Below are 21756 nucleotides of genomic sequence, written 5' to 3' on the forward strand. Positions count from 1 at the left end.
CTGCTAGAAGGGTCTGTTGCTACAAATTGAAGTGAGATTTGCCAGTGTAAGTTTACAGGTAGCTGCAGCAACACTGATGTTTTTATATAGCTAGCTAGGCACAAATGCTACTCTAGGAACTGTATAAAAGAGCTATTTCTGATATACTTTATACAAGCACAACTTTATTTACACTTCCCCCCCTCTTACTACCTATGTTTGTTTGTTTTTAAAATTGGACAGCTAAAATAGGCAAGCTAGATTATATAGGCACAACCTACCCAGTACCTTGGTGAAGTAAAACCTGAATGCAAAGTCAAAATAAACGTAACGGTACAGGTATGCTGTGGCAGTTGTCTCCCCCCTGACGAAATGGTGCTAGGTGTAAGCCAAGAGAGGAAGAGGTAAAGAAAAATCTCCACCATATATACATAACATGGAAGGCAAAGATAAAGAAAAAGACAGATGCAAGCAGAGATGCTAGCCAGCAGTAAGAGATTTACTTAAACTTTTCTGGGAAAAGAATATGAAAGGTGTTCTCCAGCAAGAGAAAATACTGCTTCTTACTTGTAGATTTACCTTAAAAGACTGAAAAGAAATTATTTAAATAAGACAGCTACAACATTTAATACCTTTGGAAGTACATTTCTCATTTATACATTCAGGTGAAATTCTTCATTTCTAAACTACGTGTGTTTAACTAGATACTGTTGTTTCATTTGCTTAGTTGTTTTTAGCTTCTAGCTTAAGCATGAAGGGTTTTTTTCTATTGCATAAGTAAATCCCTCTAAAATTAAACTACACACACCATGAAATGAAGATTTGGCAGAACTATTATGCTATTTTCTACAGTAAGTATGTTAGTAACAGAACTTGCAGGTAATTCCCCCCACCCACCCAAAACATGAACACAAACCCACACATGCATTACAGGATTGCAGGGTGTGTGGGTAAGTTTTTGGGTGATTCCCCCCCCCCCCTTTAACTTCACCACCAAAAATGCCCCAAAACAAAAACAAACAAAAAATCGGAACACAACACGGCTGTACATTTTCTACATTGCTATTAAAAATGTATTTTATCTGTAAGGATAAAGCAAGTTTTCACACAAAATTGAAGACATTGTATGTGACAGAAGGGGTTGAAGACCAGGAAAAGAATGAAAGGAGGAAGACTAAGATAAAAAGTATACTGATAACTAAGCCAGAAATCTACTGAAATCCATGAGTGTCTGCACAAAGCTTCATACCTCTATGTTTTGGTCATAAAGCTAATAGTCATGCTATCAACAGTCCTCCTACCTCTATCCTTGTGTCTTAAGATGGGGGTGAGGGACAGACAGACAGAGGAGACCTCAGTAAAAGCTGGGAATCATGTATGCAGGCAGCTCCATTAGATTCCCCCGAGCCCCTGAAGGTGAGAGCTCTGCTGCGGAAAATGGAAGGATTCTGAAGATGCAGGACTGGAATTCCATAGAAGCAGGCTCTCTATGCATACATAGAAGTCAGGAATGCTGTTAGAAAAACAATTAAACTGTTTAAAAAAAAAAAAAGAAAAAGGGTGGGTGTTTTTGTGGTTGGGGTGTTTCCAATCAAGGAAGAAGCCTTTCCTTGATTTCAGTATTTCTTAGTTGACTTATTGAAGACCAAGCCTAATATAAAATAACATGTTCAGTTTTTATTGGTTTATGGTTAGAAGTTTATGACAACACCAAGACAAATTCAGTCGCTTTCTGACCCCCTGAAAACCAGCTACAAGTGAATTTCTGGCTACTGTAACTACTAATAAGGTCCTTAAATTGTATGTAACATATTGTATCCATAGAGGAACCACTAGCCATCCATCTGACTGTTCAGTGATGTGGAGCAAAACATATCAAGGCCTTTCCGTTAAACACTGGACATTGTCTCAGGTGCCCAAGAACATGACATAAGATTAAACATTTACCTTGTGCCTTTTGCTATTATCACAAAAGCTAGATATTTCTTGGCCAAAACACCTTCCTCATTGTTACGATACACCATTTGCAGACAACCATATTCCATTGTTTGTGTTATTTATTAATGCAAAGCAACATAGATCCACTATGAAAGCAAGGCTATTGCTTCAGTGTCGATTGTGCCCCTTCCCCAACCTTATTTCAGTTTAAAATCAGAAATCTGAAGGTGAAAGACGCCGCCAAAAAGACTTTTAGTGTCCCACAGCCTAAAGCAATACATTATTTGTCCCCCAGTGCTGCTCTCGCCCATAGCACAGGCATCAGGAGGTACATGTCCACATCTCAGGTTTTTCCAGTTTAGCTTCTTAGTTTAAACTAGAAATGAGGCAGGGTTTGGCACTCAAGATGGCACACTATGACGTGGGGCAGCTTTGACAAGTGTGTCCTGTCCCGTGCATTCCATGAGGAGAGCCATTTACTCATATGGCAGACCGGACGTTCTGCAGGGACAGCTTTTTTGACAACTGCTGCTGAATTTGCAAAGCTGTCCTCTCAGAGCTCACAATTCAGTGCCGCTAATATACCGTTCAATAGGAATAAACTCACTGACAGTTCAACTCTTGCTGTAAATACATAATTTTTTTTTTTTTTTTAAACTAAATTCATCTGGGCAAAAGACAGAATTAGAGGTAATCTCACTTCACTATTAAGAAACCTAAACAGTTATATTCTCAAACATCAAAATCCTAAGATGTAAAGTGTATATAGCTGTACCTTGATAACACATTGTTTACTTCCCCCCCGCCCCCACCAGTTTAAACAATAGTGGTTTCACTTTATTTTTGTCATATGCTTACTCAACACTGTAATATTTATACTGAAAACACACTGGAATTTATAACTCTTGCTCATTCTTGAAACTTACATTTAGAAGTATATTCTTTTACCCCTGCCTTCTGGTTGCTTTTGCTAAGGAACCCTCTTTCCTCCTAATTCTTAGCGTCAGCAGCCTTTAGAGTGATATGCACATATTTTTAAAAAAGGAGAAAAGATTCAACTCAAATATTTCAAAGTATTACTTTAAAGGTATCGGTGTACTTTTGGCTACTGTTTGATTCCGGTATAACCTATGATATTCAGTTAATTCACACAACTTAATTGAGACTACTCTGTGGTCACAGAAGAAGAATTAAGAGAATAAACTATACACCTTTGTTACTATTCTCCTGAAGTAACAGTAAGATTTTTGAATTCATGCTTAGGACCGCAGCTGTAAAAACCAATCTGTCTCTAACCTAGAAGTTCTGTGCTAGGGTTGGTAGTTTTGTTTGTTTGTTGGGGGTTTTTTTTAGTTTGTTTTTTTTTTTTTTTTAATTAAACAACTGTAACTCAGCAATAAATTAACCCCACTTGACCTCAAAAAGCAGCAGTCATTCAGGATCGAGCTTACACACTCCCCATGTATATAGATCTTTCCATACCTTCTACCAAGCAGTTGAATACTTCTAAGACTATTATCAATTTGTGTTAAAAAGTCACAATTAATGCTTTGGATAATTTTCTAACATCTGAATCATCTGAACAAAGATGAATATTTGAAGAGAGATAACTAGCACTGGTCTGGAGTTTTGGTTGTAAATTATGGGTAAGAGGGAACATACGAACTTTAACAAAAGAGCCATTTTTTGTTAACTATTTCCCAATCATATAAGCAATTTTTCCCATATAATCATGACAAAAGACTGGGGGAACTACAGAAGTTGTTTGCAATATAAAATACAAATAATGAAAGTTAAGCAGATAACTGCTAATTACTGAAATCTATTGTTACTAAATTTGGAGAATCTATATTATGTGTCCAGCCATCTCTCCAAGGATCATGAACAGACAGACTAGCTGGAGAACTACTGCATAAAATAAACATAAAATAACAGAGCCAGCTAAAAATAAAAACCAGGAAGTAAAACCATTAAGAAATTCAGAAGTATAAAAATACCTGGAAATTTGGAAGTACAGTTATGGTCTACCAGCATCAAATTCAGTTTTACATCCTTTTTACTTCATTTTAGCACTCCAACTGCTGCTTATACTGGCTTGACTCATGTATTTGTTTGTATGAGGTGCAATTTCCGCCCCCCCCCCCCCCCCCACTCCATTGCAGTCATGAAAACAAACCAGGGTGAGAACAGCTATTTGGTACTGCAATATTGACGCTTCCATTGGAGTGATGAATGGCAACCAAAATGCAGTGGCTTTATGTGGAAGGCAAGAAACTAAAGGCAGTCAGTTCTGACTTGAACGAGTACAGGATGTCAAATAGTTTTTGTAGTTTGCTAGCTTAAAAAGCAGAATTAAGGGAAGCTGATATAGTACACAAATATTATCAGTGTATATTTTAGTATCAGCTCTAACTTAAAAATAAAATTGAATAAGACCAACCCTTCCCAGCTCTTTTCCCAGTTTCTAAAGAGTGTTTTGTCATATGTTGATGCATTGACTAGCTTGCTATATGAAATACTTTACAGGGAACTTGTAAAGTGTAACCAGGTCTGGGTTCTAACAGAGTTTGTAAAAGTTGTATTTCAGAAAAGCTTTCCAGATCCCTCTTGATTGCACTGGTATAGCTCGCACACAACTTTTAAAAATCGGTCTTCCCTGCACCTTTGGCATGCACACAGGAAGAAAACTGTGTGAACACTTTCAATCTGTACCAGCATTCTTTCTGCTTGAAAGGACACATACAAAATTAAGAAAAACGAAGAAGCTATTTTCTAAGTTCTACGAAGTTTTATATTTCATTATAGCAGTCATTAAAATGTTCCTTTGCCCCCGATTTTATCACAAAAAATATTAATATTCAGTCTAGTGGATCTACCAAAAAGAAAGCCAGGCCTGTCTTAAAAATACAACTTCAATTTCTATATTAGTATTTAAAAAAAAAAAATAGCACCTTTAAAAATCTAAAAAGAAAAAAAAAATAATCAAGATACCTCCCCCCCCCAAGTTCTCCAATAAACATATCCTTAGATTATTACACTATTACCTTCAGAAAAGATTATTCGATGGTTACAGCTCAAGTTTATAAAACCTGAAGTATATAGAAATGTTGCTGGTGAGAGAAAAATGTAACAGTCCTCCTCCAAATCGCAATATCCACACAATACAAAGCAGCTATATAATGGGAAGTTATTAAGATAGGGGAAAAGGTTCTCCTCATAAATACATTAGATTCTTTAAAAAAAAAAATCAGTTAGCTATTAGTTTTCTATCCTTTTCATTCATTTCTAGCTTTCTTAGAGAATTAAAAAAAAAAAAAAAAAATTTAGTTTTATTAAATTCTCAGAAAACATGCTCATTTAGCCCAGAAAGCAGCCACAGGCCTAGTATAAAATTTTGTGCTCTCCTAAGCTGGCACCTAGTCTTTTATGAAAGTAAGCCACATGGTTATTGCTGTTTAAATCTTCTAACTCTATCATGTACAGCAAAGCATTTCTTGTCCTCAACAGAATACTTAAGTAGCATTTTGCAGGAACCCTGGTGGTCTGTGCACAGGATCAGTTTCCAAAGTACTGCTGGAAAAGTGGAAAATACATTAGTCAGTGTTAACCAGACTGCCTTTCTAGTTGCTATCTTATCTGAAATTGGTAAATAATAATAAATCATAGGACAGTAATACAGCAATATATATATAAAAAAATTTGGCCCGATATGTAAATAATACTACTTGCACTACACAAACCCACAAATCTTAAATTTTCATTTTGTTACATCTCAGCATTGTATGGAAGTATAATGCCTAAAGACAAAAACCAGGCCCATAGCTCAGAATGCAACCCCACTTTTAAAAGGCTAAATTTGCTGCATGTCTGCTTCCAAAGATTTAGGGTCAGAGTGACAATGCTATAAAATAAGGGTCAAAGCACAAAAAGACCAAGGCCACAGAACAAAGAGCTTTTCGTGTCCTGAAAGAAGTTGCTTTTTGTAAGCCTGCCTTCTGGCTCAGATAGTAAATTTGTCTTTTTCTTGACACCATCCCTACATGACTTCTATAAAATGTCAGACAACTGTATGACTTACGAAAGGTGAGACTGAACTGTTAGAAGAAATGATCTCAACTGTTACGGGAATCCACTAGTTAACAGCAGAGGAACACCTTGTAATTGCTGTAACTTTTCCAATCCTTAGCTGTATTTATACAGCTTTATTATTTAATTAGTCACTTCAGCAGAAGTTTCAAGTGTCCTTAAACACCTTTGGGGTGCAGATTCCTAGTCATATTTTTTACTTAGATTACTGTTTATTCAATGGTAGCTGAGGAAACATGCAGAAGAAGCAACACAGAAGGCTATTTTAACACACACACACACCCCGCCCTGTGAAATATTCATAGAAGAGATACCATCTAACACACAGATGTGTATATTCCCTTTCAAAAACGTTTCTGGGTTGGTTCCCCACTTCCCCATCAGCGACATCCACTACTCACAGAACTGAGCTAATGCAAAATAAAATGGTGCTTTCTAAGGACGACACAGATTGCTAAGCAGGGAAGTTCAGTTTTCCAGCTGGAAAATGAACTTCACTTAGGATATGCTTTTTCAAAACAACAACAATAATTTTGCCAAAAGAAAGGAACTTTATCCACTGGGGAAAAAATAAAAGTAAAGATAAGGATGCTGGGTGCCCCTTATGGCTTTATATTAAGCTAGATTTTCAATATTTCACTAACAAGCTTAAAGTAAAACCATGCTGAATTAACTAGAAGTTAATATATTAAGAAAGAGATTTATAATCCAATACCTAAAGCACATTATTAGTCAAAAAAATTTCAAAATTGTACTCTCAACTGTCTAGTAAATATCCACAAACCAAAAAGAAGATATTATTCTCTCAACAATTAGCATTTGACTTTTTTTTAAATAAAAGGCTAGTTGACAGTATGTTCTTTGAGCAAACATCAGTATTGCAAGAAGCCTCTCTGCATCATAACCCAAACCTATATGGAATAATTGGAATTATCACTAAGCTGTGCATTATCTTTTTTAGCAGGTCTAAAGCATGACATTTTGAAAATGAGATCTTCCTTACTTCAAGTAATTATTTTCCCCTTCAAAACAGATGGCTTCTGCCCTCAAAGTTACTATATTTAATTTTTTTTCAGTCCTACTAACTTATTTAAAATCAGAACTGGAGATTCAGATATGTGGAATTAGGTTAAAAAAATATAAAAAATCCTTACCTTTCAACTGTGGAGATCTACAATGGTTTGAGTTTCAGCACCAGCAAAACAGAAGTTTTTTGTTTTCAAAAGGAAGCAGATTCCTTTGCTTTTCCTCTGCATTAAGCTATGATATGTCTGATTCGTATTTTAAACATTAAATGTAGTATTTAAGAACATTATTTGTTTTTTCTTCCCCTAAAAGTTTATTGCAATTGAAAAATATCTTATTATAGGAAAAGCCTGGTGTAAGATATGAAAGGCCTACTCCAATCATCCTACACTTTCTGAAGGAAATGGTTACTCCTCATCTCTTAAGCAGCACTGGTGCGAGTATACCGATTTTCCTTGTGGTGAATAGCAGCCCACAAGTTAAGGAACTGATGCAAACTGGCAGATTTCCCCTTCTAATTCTGAGTCATATGCGTCATCTTTTTGTCAAAAGCTGGGAAGAAAAAGACTCTCTCTTCCAGCCTGCCACATGAAACCACCTGCTTAAATACAGAACAGACCAATATTGCAATATTGGTCTGCACATTGCTGGTACTTACACATTTGTTCCTGCTTTATTCAAATAAATAAAATTCTGAAGACAGCCTCAATGCTAACTTAACGACAGAACTTATCTCTTTGATTTAGGGCCAAAAATCAAGCTGGTAAAAGGAAAAAAAAAAAAAACAAAGGAGACAAGACTCATGCTGCCATGAAAATGCTTATTCTTAAATTGGTAGTGTCTTACCTGCAAAAGATTAAGGATTCAGTTCCTTAAAAGCTTACATGTATAATTGGTTTAAGCACTTGGGTATTCAGCTAGTTTTGATATAAATATTCACGTTCTCAAAACCAAGAGTTCATGTGTGAGACTAAAACCTCTTTATCACTGTACATGACTATCAACTAATTCTTCAACACCACCCCATCACTCCCCAACAAAACCAAAATCCTCCCCTAAACCCCAGAGAATCTAACAACTTCAGTGGGTTAAATTCCACGTTCCTTTTTTTTTTTTCTCCTTTTGTGCATTTTGCAAATTAAGAAGTGAGAAAGCTATTTTCTTCTTTCACAGATTCATCAAGGTCATTGTTGGACTGTGTGATGACACAATGTCTCTTCCAAAGGCTCCAGCACTGATTAAGGTTGGGCACATCATTGCCAGCAGATTACATATTTTCAAATTGCACTGGAGTTGCTGATCAGACCTGCAGAAGACAGGTGTAAATGTTTACTATAACAACACATTGTACCATTTCTATTGATTTGTGGCACTGCCAGAGTAATTCTAAGTAAGTATTTTTTATTAAAAAAAAGAGCAAAAAACCAACCTGAGAGCAGTTGACGCAAGAATAAGTTCTAGACGTTTATAATAAGTTGTGCAAAAGAATGAAAAGATAATACTGCTTGAAAAACTGGTACAGAGTGCTAGAACGATCATGTCATTTTAATATTAGACTAGCTTTTCTCTGTATTAGTATACATAAAATATATAATAATATGATATATATGGATATAAAATTAGATAGAGATAGGTATACACACACACACTTATAAAATGCCCTTGTGTTGAAATTTGTCCTGTGGCACAAGCATTTACATGGCTGGGTGTGTACATTTCAATATAATGAGAGAATTTGCATTGCTAAAATAAGAATTCTTGAGTGCTTTTCAAGAACCATGACATCACCATTTGCATTACAGGTTATTATTTACAAGCATTCATGATGTTCTGTAAATCTATAATGAACATTACAACCATGAAAACTGTAATTTATTATGTAATGCACTGTTATATAAATTGTTTAAATTGTGCACAATATACACAGATGATCTCTCCTCCTCAGTTAAATGCTAAATACAGCACCTGATTGCTTATCTTACTTCAGCTACATTTTTTTTACATTAGATATATTTTCCTTGATAAAGTTATGGATACACAGTACCTGTCTGATGCGTTACTCTGTGGTGTGGTTTGGTTTTGGGTGTTGTTTTTTTTTTTTTTTTAAATGATATGAATGATTTATACTGTCTTATTAATTTGCATAACTTTGCAGTATTTTTTAAGAATATTTTTTACTGACCATATATTCCATTTGCCTTGATACTTAAAGGCATTTAAGTTTCAGTGCAATGTTACCTTACCTCCCAAACCCCGGTACCTTTCAGAGAAAGGGTTCAAGGTAGCACATGAGAGTAAATTAAAAACAAACAAAACCCACCACTGAATAAGCTACGCCTTTTTGACAGTGGCAAGAGTGAGCGAGGTAAGACACTGTGGAAGATGTTTCTTAACTTCTAATTCAGCAAAGCATACGAACTGGCTTAACTTCCTCCTCATTCAATGGAGCACTCAAGGATATGAAAAGCCAGTTAAATAAATGATTTAGAAGGGTCATCACAAAGACCAGCTTTTGTCTGGGGGAGACCCTGGGAAAGTCTCCCTAGGCTCCCTCTTTTTTCAAGACAGGGCGACAGGCACCCATAACTGTTCTGGGGTAAACTGCTGCTTTGAATTGCCCTCTAGTGTTAGCCTTCATGAATTCCTACCTCAATGACAAATTCTGTTCAGGTTTTTTACATAATGGAAAGTGGGTCAGCAACATAAGTGATATTAATCTAAAAACAAAACAAACAAGAAAATTTGAACAGCATTTTGAACGATCATTTTCAGGTCAGAAGACTGTGAGGTTGACAAATAAAGTATTACACTCCAAAAATGCCAGAAGAAATCTGTATATCTAAACAGAAAAAAAAAAAAGACAATAAATTTAAGAGCTAACTTGTGAACATTCTTCTATTTCACATTTCTGTTACTTTCTTATGCAGTTACACAAACATATCAATTTCTGAAGCAAACAGTATTCACAGCCAAATTCCCTGCAATTACAGTGACATAGCTGGGATCAAAACCTTAATGAAAATTGAAGAGTTGCTGGTGTAAAAACAGAACACAGTCTAGCAGTACTAATACCCTGGAAGGAATTATTCTCTCTCTGCTATTTCAAGAGTCTCCTAGTTACACTCTAAACCTGGATGCAAAACAGGCACCCTGCAAATGAAGATCCAGATTTTAAACCTGGTAATTTCAGAAAGAAAAGTGCAAGCATTTTCCTGTAAGTTTGTTTCAAACCATATTTTATCTACTCTTGAATTGATTAGAGAGGCCATGAATGTAGGACTGGAATTCTTATGGCATATCATACAAGCTATGGATTTCCACATACATAGCATTAAAGATGAACGTAAGATCCTTTGTTTAAAAAAATACTCTGGTCATACAGAACTACACTCCCTAACTAATACTCACTCTGCCTGAAAATTGAAACATATTGTTAGAGCTAGGTGATAAAACAGATGAAGAAAAATACACATTCAACTGCTGCTTGTTATAACTCCTGTCCTTGGCATTAAAAACATCATCTCCCTTCTCTTGAGAATCTGGAAAAAACCTTCTGTTTTTAGGGAGCGTGGGGACAGGATAACGGTACACAACCATGCTTTTTGGTCAGGAATTTTTTTGCCTGTGCAAAATACTGACATAAGTGTGACAGTATCAACAGAGAACCATGTTCTGCAATAGACTTTTGAATATATATTGTGATTTAGAGATAGACTTTTCTCTTAAGGGCGATTACAATGTTCCACAACAGATAGAGCACCCTCCTTTTCTAATTCTTCATCTTGACTAAAATATGGACTTGCTTGTAACAGAAGGAAGCAAAGTGTTTTCATAATTACTAAAGTGATAACACACTTAAGACCACAGTATCTACCAATTCCACCATGAGAAAATTTTGGTCCAAAAGAATACAGAAATACTAAAGCAAATGTTTTTATTTATCAGATCCACTGGAAGTCCCATCTAAATCTAAAAGTGACTTATATTATGCTATATCTGTTTTGAAGTAGGAAATTATCAAAGTTCAGAAGATCATAACCATATTCATAATTACAATACTTTAAAAATGTTTATGTTAACTTTTATACTAATACTTAAATCCATTTCTTTCTGTGAGAGGGGGAATAAAAATAAATAAATAAATCGCTGTTCTTACTAAGAAGTGTATGGAAAAAATAATGAAAATCTTTGGTCTGAAGGCTTAAAAAAGACCAACAAAACCCATAAAACAAAAAACCCTATAGGACACTCACAGGAAGTAAAAAACAAACTCTTAAAATTTAGTGGGTTAATGGAAAGGTGTAAATAGTTTAGAGTTATATGCACGTTACTAGGATTTTTAAGTACTGCACAAATTAAAAAAATACATATTGTTGATTTCTTGCTTTGAATAGATGATCTTAGTGTATTTTGATAAAAAGCACTAGTTTTTTCAAAATATTCCTGTAAAATTTAGAATAATGTAACAGAAAAAAAACTTGTTCTCTGAAAAAAAATATCCTGCCCCCAACAAACTTAGAAAAGAGATTATTGTGAATATCCATGTATTTAGAATAAACTCAAAATTAACAAAGCTAGAAACAGTGCTTTATTCAAACACACTACTCAATGAGCAGTTGCATCTTCATGCATGCCCTTTTTCATGTTAGTGTGTGAATAGCAGCCTAAACCAAGGTGGATTAACAAGCCATCAATACAGTAGTTGAACATTTAAGAACACTGATTACATTTCTCCCCCACCCACAGTTTAAATGTATGGGTTTACATAAATTTCCACATAGCTTTTTGTTGAAATAAATAAATAAATAAAACTAAAAATAATAAAAAGGGGCAATACCTTACTTTCATATATTTGTGTTTGAGTGAGAAGCATAAGCATTTAAATATCCCTATTAGCATGTTTTAACTATTTTTCCTAAAGAATTTCTATGTCATTTGTTTTTCTTTTCCTATTGCCTTGCAAGACCGTTTTATCAACAGACAAGGAAAAATGAGGTGTAAGTATACTACTCTTAAATCCTTCCTATATACATGTTTCATTAAATGCCTAATCTAATAATAAAAGTTAATGTCTATTTAAATCTAATAGTATACAAAATCCCTTTTTAAAATAATGTTAGGGCTAGATCTAGTTTAAACTAACAAAATCCAGAAAATTCAGTTGTTTCAGATTTCAAAACTTAAAACAGCCATGCCTAAGATATCATAGGTTTTCAAACAATAGCTGATTTTACATGTGTTGTAATAACTAGGCATGTGTTGCATTTATATACATGTCTCTTTCAGAAAAATTATTTAAGTTGCCTTTGAAAAAGCAAGAGAAGTCCTTAAAGAAAGAAAAGATGAATTGACTAATCTGCAACAGTTATTTTAGATGAGCAATAAGCATGCATTGTCAGCTTTCAAACTATGATTCAGTCAACAAGGTCTGTAGAGCCTCGAGTGTGTACCTATAGCACGAATAGCAGAAGTGGCCATGAAAATTTACACGAGAAGCACTTCAGCAAAGAAGCCTGTACATTTTTATCTTTTCAGCTTCATTACAATTACATATTGCAAAACAGTTTACAAAGTCAACCGTACAATTTGCAATAGCCACACCAACAATTTTTAAGGGGCCAGCACTGCAGCCCTTATTTCAGGCTCAACTTCCAACAAAATAAATGGTAGTTTTGCTAAATAAGAACTGCAATAGCAGGGGCTAAGAGCAAGAAAATAAAACAAACACATCTCTCTTGAAGGTTTCACCTACTCTTTGGGTCATGAGACAGCCATGCTGACTACCTAATACAAAACAGTTCCAGGAAAACAAAAAAATAACATGGGCCAAATTTCAGCATAAAAATGTCCTAGAGCAAATCAACACTTAGAAACTGGATTCTAATGATAACTGACAACTACAGCACTCTTGAAAGATACTTGAGCTTGTAAATAAGTAAAGACTCAAATGCTGCAAAACTCTTCTCTTTGGACTTTATAAAAATTATTTAGACTTGTCTCAAAGTTCAAAATACTTTAATATCTTTCATTCATTAAAGGAAATAAAGTTTGCATCTAATGAGAACATGATTCTGCAAATCCTTATGCGTGGTAGTGAGTCACTAGGACTACTTGTGTATTTAAAAGTTTGCAGGATTAGGCCCTAAATTTAAAATCCCTTTGATTTACAGTTGTGAACCAGAAACGATATTTTTTTGCTGAATAAGAATCTATGAGAAATAATCTGAACTTGTGTCAGACCCAGGAACACTCCATCAAACTTTCACCTTTTAAATATGTCACAAGGGAGCCTTAGATACCTTTGCCTTGCAATATAATCCTGATTTTCATTAACAGGAATGTAATTGCTTTTGTACAGAAAAAAAAAAAAGAATGAACAAATTCAAAGAAGTGTTCTGTGAAATCCTTATATTGTTAAGAGAACCAGAAGAAAAAAAAAAGTGAAAAAAATCCCAACAGAAATGCAGTACATTCAGAGCAGAGTTTCTGGACAGACTGTGAAATACTTATTTATTTGGGAACATATCAGGCACGCTACCCAAACACCGTTAACAGCATTAATAAAAATACTTTCACTGTGATTTTTAATCACAGAAAGAAATAAAAGATTAAAAATTAGAGAACTACCTACTCACTGATCACGAACTGCAAAGCTTACATAAAGTTATGTTTCACTTCCTATACTTTCTGTACTCAAGTTTTATTTCTCAACTGATAATTTTCTGTAGGAGGTCTTAACTACCCTAAAAATCATAGTATTATAAGAAAAATATATTTAGAACATGTCTGCCTCAAATACTTCTCTAACAGGAGATGTATTACTGGTAAAAGCCAGCAATTCTTCAGTTACACTAGCCACTAGTTAAGAACAATGAGGAAAGATGAAATTTACACCTCACTGGATTTGCTTGGTATAAATTAGCAGTTACTGGGATAATCTAAAATTTTGGTTTTTAAAACTTCTCTTATTTTATGGTACAATTACTTCCTACAAAAAAAATGTGCTCTTGAAGACAGACAGATTTGATTAAGGATAAAAACTGGATTCCAGCTTTCAGCTGGAATTGCTAAAGTCACGACATGTTCATAAAATTTGTTGTACTGCAATATATTTTGCTGAAGATAAAGTCTTACAGTTTTTACTACTCCATTTAGTATTTAAACAAATTTACTCAATCCAAGAGCAGTTACTATTTTAATTTCAATTGTTTATGTAAATCGTTAGTTAAGATTATTCATATACAAGTAGATAGGTTATGACTACCCTGAATGGATTTCTCAGTTTCAGCCAAATTAGTACTTTTAGTGCAAAGCAGGACTTGCAATATGAGTGTAGCAGAGTCCATATGAATTATGCTCAAATGTTCACTGTTTTACTATATAATATCTATTTACTGACAAATATATAAAATAAATAAAATTTCTGACTATTCTGGTACAGGTGTAGGGCTCTGAACACCATCTTTTCCTGTTCTTTGCCTCTTTGCTTGTCAGGTAACTAGTTTATTAATGCTTTTAAAAACAAATTTTGCACAGTACATTGAAATGCACTCAGCTAGCTCTCTATTCTATTCTTTACACACCCTCCCAACAAAAACAACAAGTTATTTAAACACTATAGCATCCATACTTTGGTTTTGGATTAGCAACATTTCAATTGGAGTAAATCCCAAAGCAAGAATACGAGAACAATACTATACGGAGAAATGATATAACTCCAATGATCAAGTCTGCTGCAAACTCAGCTTTTTATACATATTTTTAGACACTTCATTTCTTTCTGTGCACAGCTTGTGTGAATACTTTTACTTAGTCTTTCATAATTTTACAGAAGGAGTGTAAAGAAGAATTATTTTAACAAATAAAAAAAACTTGAACAAACCCAGCAGAACTGGCCTATTTGGAATAATCTGAATAAGTTATACTACTGTATACATTTTTTTAAAATAAAGAACATATGTAATAAGAGAAACGTTAATTTAATAGATACCATGCTCATGCTCCATCAACCTTCCAGAGAGAGTTTTTCAATCACAGGAGTAAGCCATTCTCCAAAATCAGCTCTCTATTGAAAGGTCGAAACCTGCAATAAAAATGTCATGTATTATAACATATTTCCAACACCCACAGTTTCATGGTTGATCCCCAAACATAGATGTAGGTCATCGGCTTGACCCTCGCATTGTCTATGTTACAGGAAATCCTAATTTTAAAAATACCTTTTTTTTTAACCAAACTAACTTGATTAGGAACACCTGTGATATGCCTCTTTATTATCAGAAGCCTCCCGAAACAAATCAGATTAGCATGTTTCTGCTTTCATTCTTCCTGCAGCATTTTAAGATGAAAGTAAGAGGAAGGAAAAAAAAAGGGGGTGGGGGGGTTGGGGGGGAGTGTTGTTTTCCCTCTCACCCACCCCTAATCTCTCCCTCCACCCTCAAACAAGCAAACAGGTGAGGAAAAACTAATTAGTGGATGTGTGATTACTACTGTCATATTTCCTAAAATATGCTGCTGACTGTAAAGTATTTAACTTCTAGTGTTTTTCTTTAAGGAGCTTTAATTTTTTTGCTCTTCAAGGCAGTACCATTATTGCCTTTATTAAAACGTAGCCTACAAATATTAGCTACTTTAAAACATATAAAGGAAATATTACAGTCATATAATACACTCTGAGAGATGAAATAAAATTTAAAACTTAAAAAAAAAAGAGCCATGACAATAATTAGCCATGATAAGGTAAGAACAAAGGATGACTTGATAGAAGTAGTAACTATAGTCAAATATCTACTGGAGGAAACAATGAATTCACACAGCCAAATTCTTAAATTTATTTTGCCTTTTTCACTGTAGATACCATGACAAGACACATCCTATGCCTACTAAATGAGTAGCAAATGCCTAGATCAGGTCACCTGTTTACAAATATTTCCATAAATTTGTTCTTTATTCTTTAAGTGTATTCCAGAAAATACAAAAAAAACCAACCCTCACAGCTATGGAACTATAAGCAGCACCCTGCTTTAACAGGAAAAAGGAATTTGTCTTTCTTTTCATGTATTTCACACATCTTCTGTTTAACTTTTTTAAATAAAGTTTCTGTTCTTGAACCAGAAACACAAAAATTCTTCTGAAAATTCCCCCCACATGCTTATATTGAGATTTAACATACTTAAAGATAATACTGAAACTGCACTCACACAAAACCATTTAAAATGAAAATACAAGCTTAAGCCCTCTTCAATGTGTAATTATCTTTTTCTCAGACTTTCTAAGCAATTCAAGCAAATTTTAGTTTATGCTAAATAAAATAATTAGTTGCAACTAGATTCAATGTTGAAAAGTTTATTAATAATCTATTTACTGTGGATACACTCACTGCAGCGTCTGAAAACAAACTAAATAGTCACGGGGTGGGGGGGTCCTATTTCTAACTGGTTTCCTTTAGACATTAATAACGATCACTGAAAGTCACTGCTATTTTTCTGTTTTGAGTAATATAACAATATAGTCTTCAGTTTTAGAAGACATCTGGGGAAACTTTTAACAAAATAAAAGCTAAATGTACATAATTTGCATTTTCTACTGTTGTGTGTATGTGGTAATAAATGTGTGTGTATGCGAGGTCATCCTTATACACTAGCAACTGTTCATTACCGAGATATGGAAAAGTGTTTAGAATTATAGAAAGTTATAAAACTTAGTATTCTCTGTAAAGAGGACCAACTTTTCTAAATGATACACTAAAATATTATTAGATGCAAATATTAAAGTAAAAAATTGCCAAACTTTAAGTGCTAGCTGCGCTAGAGCTTAAGTTCTACTGCCCTCCTCTAATATTCATGCAAGACTGCTGGAGTTCTCACACAGCAACATACGAAGCTAAGATCAAAACTATTCCTCAATTGTGCTACTATCAACTGTCTAGTGAACAGATATAGCCCAAAGTTTCTTTATTAGAAATGGAATGTTTTAAAAACTTACAATAAAGGGTTAAAAAAAAAAAAAAAATCAGTGCAGACGTTGCCTTACACCCTATTTAACATGGGCAGAAATTTTATATACCTAGCTCATTCTAACCATTTCTGAAGTTGTCCAGTATCCAAAATTAAGATATTTTTCAATAAAGAGATTCCTTTTGAAACCTAACTTATCTAGCTTGTTATGTATTAACACATCAGTTACCTAAAAATTCCTTGTAACTCCTGCCAATAATGTACAAAACAAAAATAAAATTGCAAAGCAACATTTTCACCGAGTTAAAAAAGAGTTACCGGAAATCTGTGGCTACACTTCTTCACTCTGTTTGATGTCCCCTTCGTGTTTGTGGGGCATATAATTTTTTTTTTTTCCTATCTTTAAAATACAGTACTAGTTCTATTAAAAAAATAGATGGCTGTGAGAAGAGTCACAGAGGACTATGTACAAGAGTAATTTGGGCAGCCTGTTCAAACAAAATTTTCCAAGTATTACTGATAAAAGATCATAATTTTTGAGATGGGGTCCCAGTGTTAGATGTTAAGTGTTTAGAACTTGTTATAATACATGTACAAAAAAAATAAAAAATGTGAATAACACTTATTGGCATAAAGTTATTTTTAGTTTTAAAAACTTTATCACAAAAATATTTTTCTGTTTGTACACAAAAGCCTACAATTTCATTCCCTGTTTCTTTCACAGACAGTCCAAACTAGTCCAAGATGCACTCTACCTTTGACAGTTTGTAATAAATGTAAATTACTGGAATGACTTGCAATGGGCCTTTGGGTGTGGGTGGATGACTGTATCTACAAAACAGAATACCTGCAGCATATTCGTAGACTACAGCGATAAGCTTCTCAGTTCTTCCTTATATATTAATTAGTTAATTGCTTCCCAATGCAAATAACAAAAATCAGTAAGGTCCTATAAAATAAAAGCTAACTGTTATGTGGCTACTTTTTATGGAAAGAAAGGTCATGTGCTTATACATATGTAAAAGTGTTACAGAAAAGTGTTGATACACCTGCTAGGGATGGCTTTTGACATTCAAGATGGATGAGATGTGCACCTTCCCTACAGTGTTTGCAGGCAGGGTGTACACAGACAGGTAGCGTGTATGCAGTCCCAGTTGTACTTCACTACAGAATCTTAGTCATAAGGATAATGAAGGAAATAAAGACTACAATTTAGCAGCAAAATTCCTTCCATGACATTACATTTTGGATGGAGTAGTAAAAAGTTCATAATTCCAGAAGCTAAGCAAAAAGAAAAAAACCCAAACAAACAGAAAAAGAACCCCATGACACCTTGTTATCATATATATAACTCTGCCTTTAAAATGTTACTACAATAAGCTTCCTACGTAATACTGACCTAACACATGAAAAAGTCACATAGATATATAGTCACACCTTCAAATTACTGTTACTTCTGAAAAATCAAAAATCTCAGTGTTCCTCCAAACTTCAGTAGATTTATATCTATAAAATTAAAAGGTACCTCTTGTAAACTTTCAGTACAACTTAGTGGGCTTAAAAAAAAAAATTAAAAAAAAAAGACAACTGAAGCTTATTTGGATATTTTTTCCTAAGAATCAAGATAAAGGATTAGACTAGAAAAAAAAAAAATACACACACTCTGCTACACAGTATACCTAATCAATATTCTATTAAGCACAGAACTTTAACTTTTACTTAATGATATAATACAAATATATATGTTTCGATCTTTAAGTTCATTTGGTATTTCCTCCGAACGTAACTTTTCCAGGGCCAAGTAATCCCAGTTAATGTTTGACATTTTAACTAAGGTGAAAAATGCAAGCAGTTCTACAAGGGTCTATTTAAGCTACATGATCTTTTCCCCCCAAATATCTCAAAACAAGGAGTACATCAAATATAAGAAAGGAAAACCTAGTTAACATACACTATATATTGATATCAGATTGCTTACTGCTTTCATTTTAGCCACACCCACCTTTATGTAATTGTAAAATATGGGAACGGTGCAGATGAGAAATAAAAAAGCTGAAAAGAACAGTTGTTTTATGCAGTCAAATATGTGCTAAGCACAGATTTTAATTAAAATGAAAAATAGGTATAAGTTGCATGCTATTGAACATGACTGTCAAATAGTGGAAAAAAATGCATACGCACCTGTACGATACTGAATTATAGATATTTTTTTCTAAATTAGCTATGAGTCAGGACAGTTATTTCCTTGAAAGTGAAAGTCAGTGTCTGTGAGTGCATTTCCACTGATGAATAGTGTAAATCTCTTCAAATTCTGGTATTTGTAAGTATACACAGCTACAAGGAAACAGCTTTGTGCACATTCCCATACTGTTAGAAACGTTTCTGAAAACACTCTGAAAGTAATGATGCAAATCTAAAGAAGTAAGTGCTAAATTTCAATAGGATCTTACTAAGTATTGCCATTTCAGAGATTAAACTGAATTTTCTAGCTATCGGGGCATAAAGGTATAAATTGCGGAGACAAACACAGCAGCTATTCCCAGGAAAAAAAGGACTGAAAAAGTGTAATTTGTGTACTGGATTAAAAGAATCCAGGGAAACTAAGGATCGGAGGCAGAAAAACCTCCTTGAACTATTGTATTTCTGCACTGCACAGAAAATACCTTGAATCACAATCCAGTTGCCATGCTGGAAAGGCTTAAGTTTTGCATTTCACTTTAAGACTACACGCTCTCAGCCATGTACACAGAAATCTTTTTGTACAGCACTTCTGCACCCCAACTCTTCTCTACGTCCCTCCTACGTTCTTCGGTTAACTCGTTATTTTCGGTGGCGACGGTACTACAAGCTCAAGGCGGCCGCTTTTTGGCTTTGAACGCCGCGGAGGGATGTGCGGGGGGGGGGGGCGGGGGGGAATGGAGGCGGAGGGGGGGGGTGGAGGAAGGGGGGGGAGAAGAGCGGGGAAAGGCTGTGACCCGGTCCAACCTCCCAGCCCCGCGTCCCCGCAGGCAACCAGGGGGGGCAGCAGCCGGTCCGGTCTCCGCTGAACGGGCGCCTTTCACGGAGGAAGGCGGGGGGGGGGTAGGAGGGGGCGATGCTGCTTTGCCTTCGCTGCGCATCCTGCGCGCCCGCCAGCTCGACGGCAAAGCCCGCCGATCACACGGCATCGGGGGAAAAATATCCGTATGCCTTCCTGCCTCCGGGAAAAAAATTAAAAAAACCATCCAAACAACAAAACAAGAAAAAATAATAATAAAATTTAAAAAACCAACACCCATGGTCGGGCGGCCGAAAAGTGAAGAGGGAAGTAGGAAGAGGAATAAAAAGTAAGGCTACAAATTGTAGCTGGGAAGGGAGCCCGCTGGCCTGCCAGAAGCGGAGCTTACCGCGCTGCTATGGAGCTGCCTGCCCCCGCTGCACCGCGTTATCCCTTCCCCGCCGCCGCTCCCAACGAGGAGCCGCCGCCAAAAAAATAAAATAGATGGATTCGGTGCCTGTGTGCGCCACTCCGAAAAGGCAAGCGCCCACGCCAGACCCGGCCCCGACAGGGTTAAACGGCGTCGTGGAAGAAAAGGCACTGTGTCACATATTCTGTGTGTTGCGGCGGGAGGGGGGTGCGCGTGTGGGGGGGGATCGCTCGGCGGATCGACTGCGAAAGCGATTTTCGGCGCCTATCACAATAAGCGCGATCGCGCTCGCACAGCTCCGAGAGCTGCTGGCCACCGAGAAATGACATAGAAACAGCCACCAAAAAATAGCTAAGCCAATGACAAATAGCGACCCGGGTGACAGAGACAGAGAATTTTGTAGGCGGAGAAGACGAGGTGAATGGCCAGCTCTGAGCCCAGCCTAATACAGTGATATCTACGGGGAGGGTATTTACTCGTTTTTGGGGTGTGTGGGAGGAGAGGAAAAACACCTACAAATAGCTGGCACGATTCAAATGGCCTCGGATTATGTTTCCCCCCCCTCTAGTTCAGGAAGGAAACTCGCGTTTTAACGCTAAGAGGGGGGGGAAAAATAGCCCTGTGCAATACGCGATGAACAGCACTTTGGTCCTTCGTTAATACCCAAAGGGACAGAGATGATAAATGTGATAGCATGTGGCAGCATAACCGTCACCCAGGTTTCTGCTAAAGGCGGCTCCGATATCGTGACACGGGAAATTAAGCGCTTAAGTGGGAGGTGGAGAAAGCGTTTAAACAGAGAAGTTAATCTGCTAACATGGAAAGCAAACAAGCGGAGAAAAAAAGCGAAGGTTGTCCTCTTATTTTGAGGGGGGGGAAGAAGGGAGGGGGAAGAGAAAGAGCGAAGGGGCATTAATCCGGGTTACGAAAACACGGGGAGAGAGGAAGGAGGAGGCGGGGGGGGGTGGGGGGGGGAGACGGGGGGCGAGAAAAGGAGATGTGCATGTAAGTGGGGAAGTCATGCTGGCTACTCCTGCTGCAAGGGCCGGGGAAGCAGGAGCCGCCGCGTCCCGAGCGCTTGCCCCGAAATTTCCACGGCGGAGAGGCAGGGGAGAAGGCAGGAGGGAGGGATCGGCGGGGGGGGGTGGGGTGGGGGGGTGGTAATGAAGGGGGAAGCGGGGGGAAGATCAGAGGGGAAGCCTGTCATGTCATGTCAGGGGAGAGCGGGGCGCACACCGGGGCCGCGGTGCGACCCTCCGGCTCCGGCTGTCCCGCGCCTCCCGCCCGCCCCGAGCTTCCCCCCAGCCCGCCTCCGCCCCGCTCTCCCCCGGGGCGGGCCGACAGGGCTTTGGGAAGCCGGGCTG

General features: G+C 36.5%; 1 long non-coding RNA gene across 1 annotated transcript in view; it reads right to left on the minus strand.

Moving 5' to 3' along the window:
* Positions 1–1125: 1125 nt before the first annotated feature.
* LOC141734508 (uncharacterized) overlaps positions 1126–21756 on the minus strand; it is a 75512-nt gene continuing 54881 nt past the window's right edge. Inside the window, exons 3-4 of the long non-coding RNA XR_012584541.1 lie at positions 15020–15112; positions 1126–8335 (exon numbers count right to left, since the gene is read on the minus strand). This is a non-coding gene — a long non-coding RNA (uncharacterized LOC141734508). The remainder of the gene's footprint in view (positions 8336–15019; positions 15113–21756) is intronic.

The sequence above is a fragment of the Larus michahellis genome, chromosome 1 (assembly GCF_964199755.1).
Source record: "Larus michahellis chromosome 1, bLarMic1.1, whole genome shotgun sequence".
In the NCBI taxonomy this organism is placed as follows: Eukaryota; Metazoa; Chordata; class Aves; order Charadriiformes; family Laridae; genus Larus; species Larus michahellis.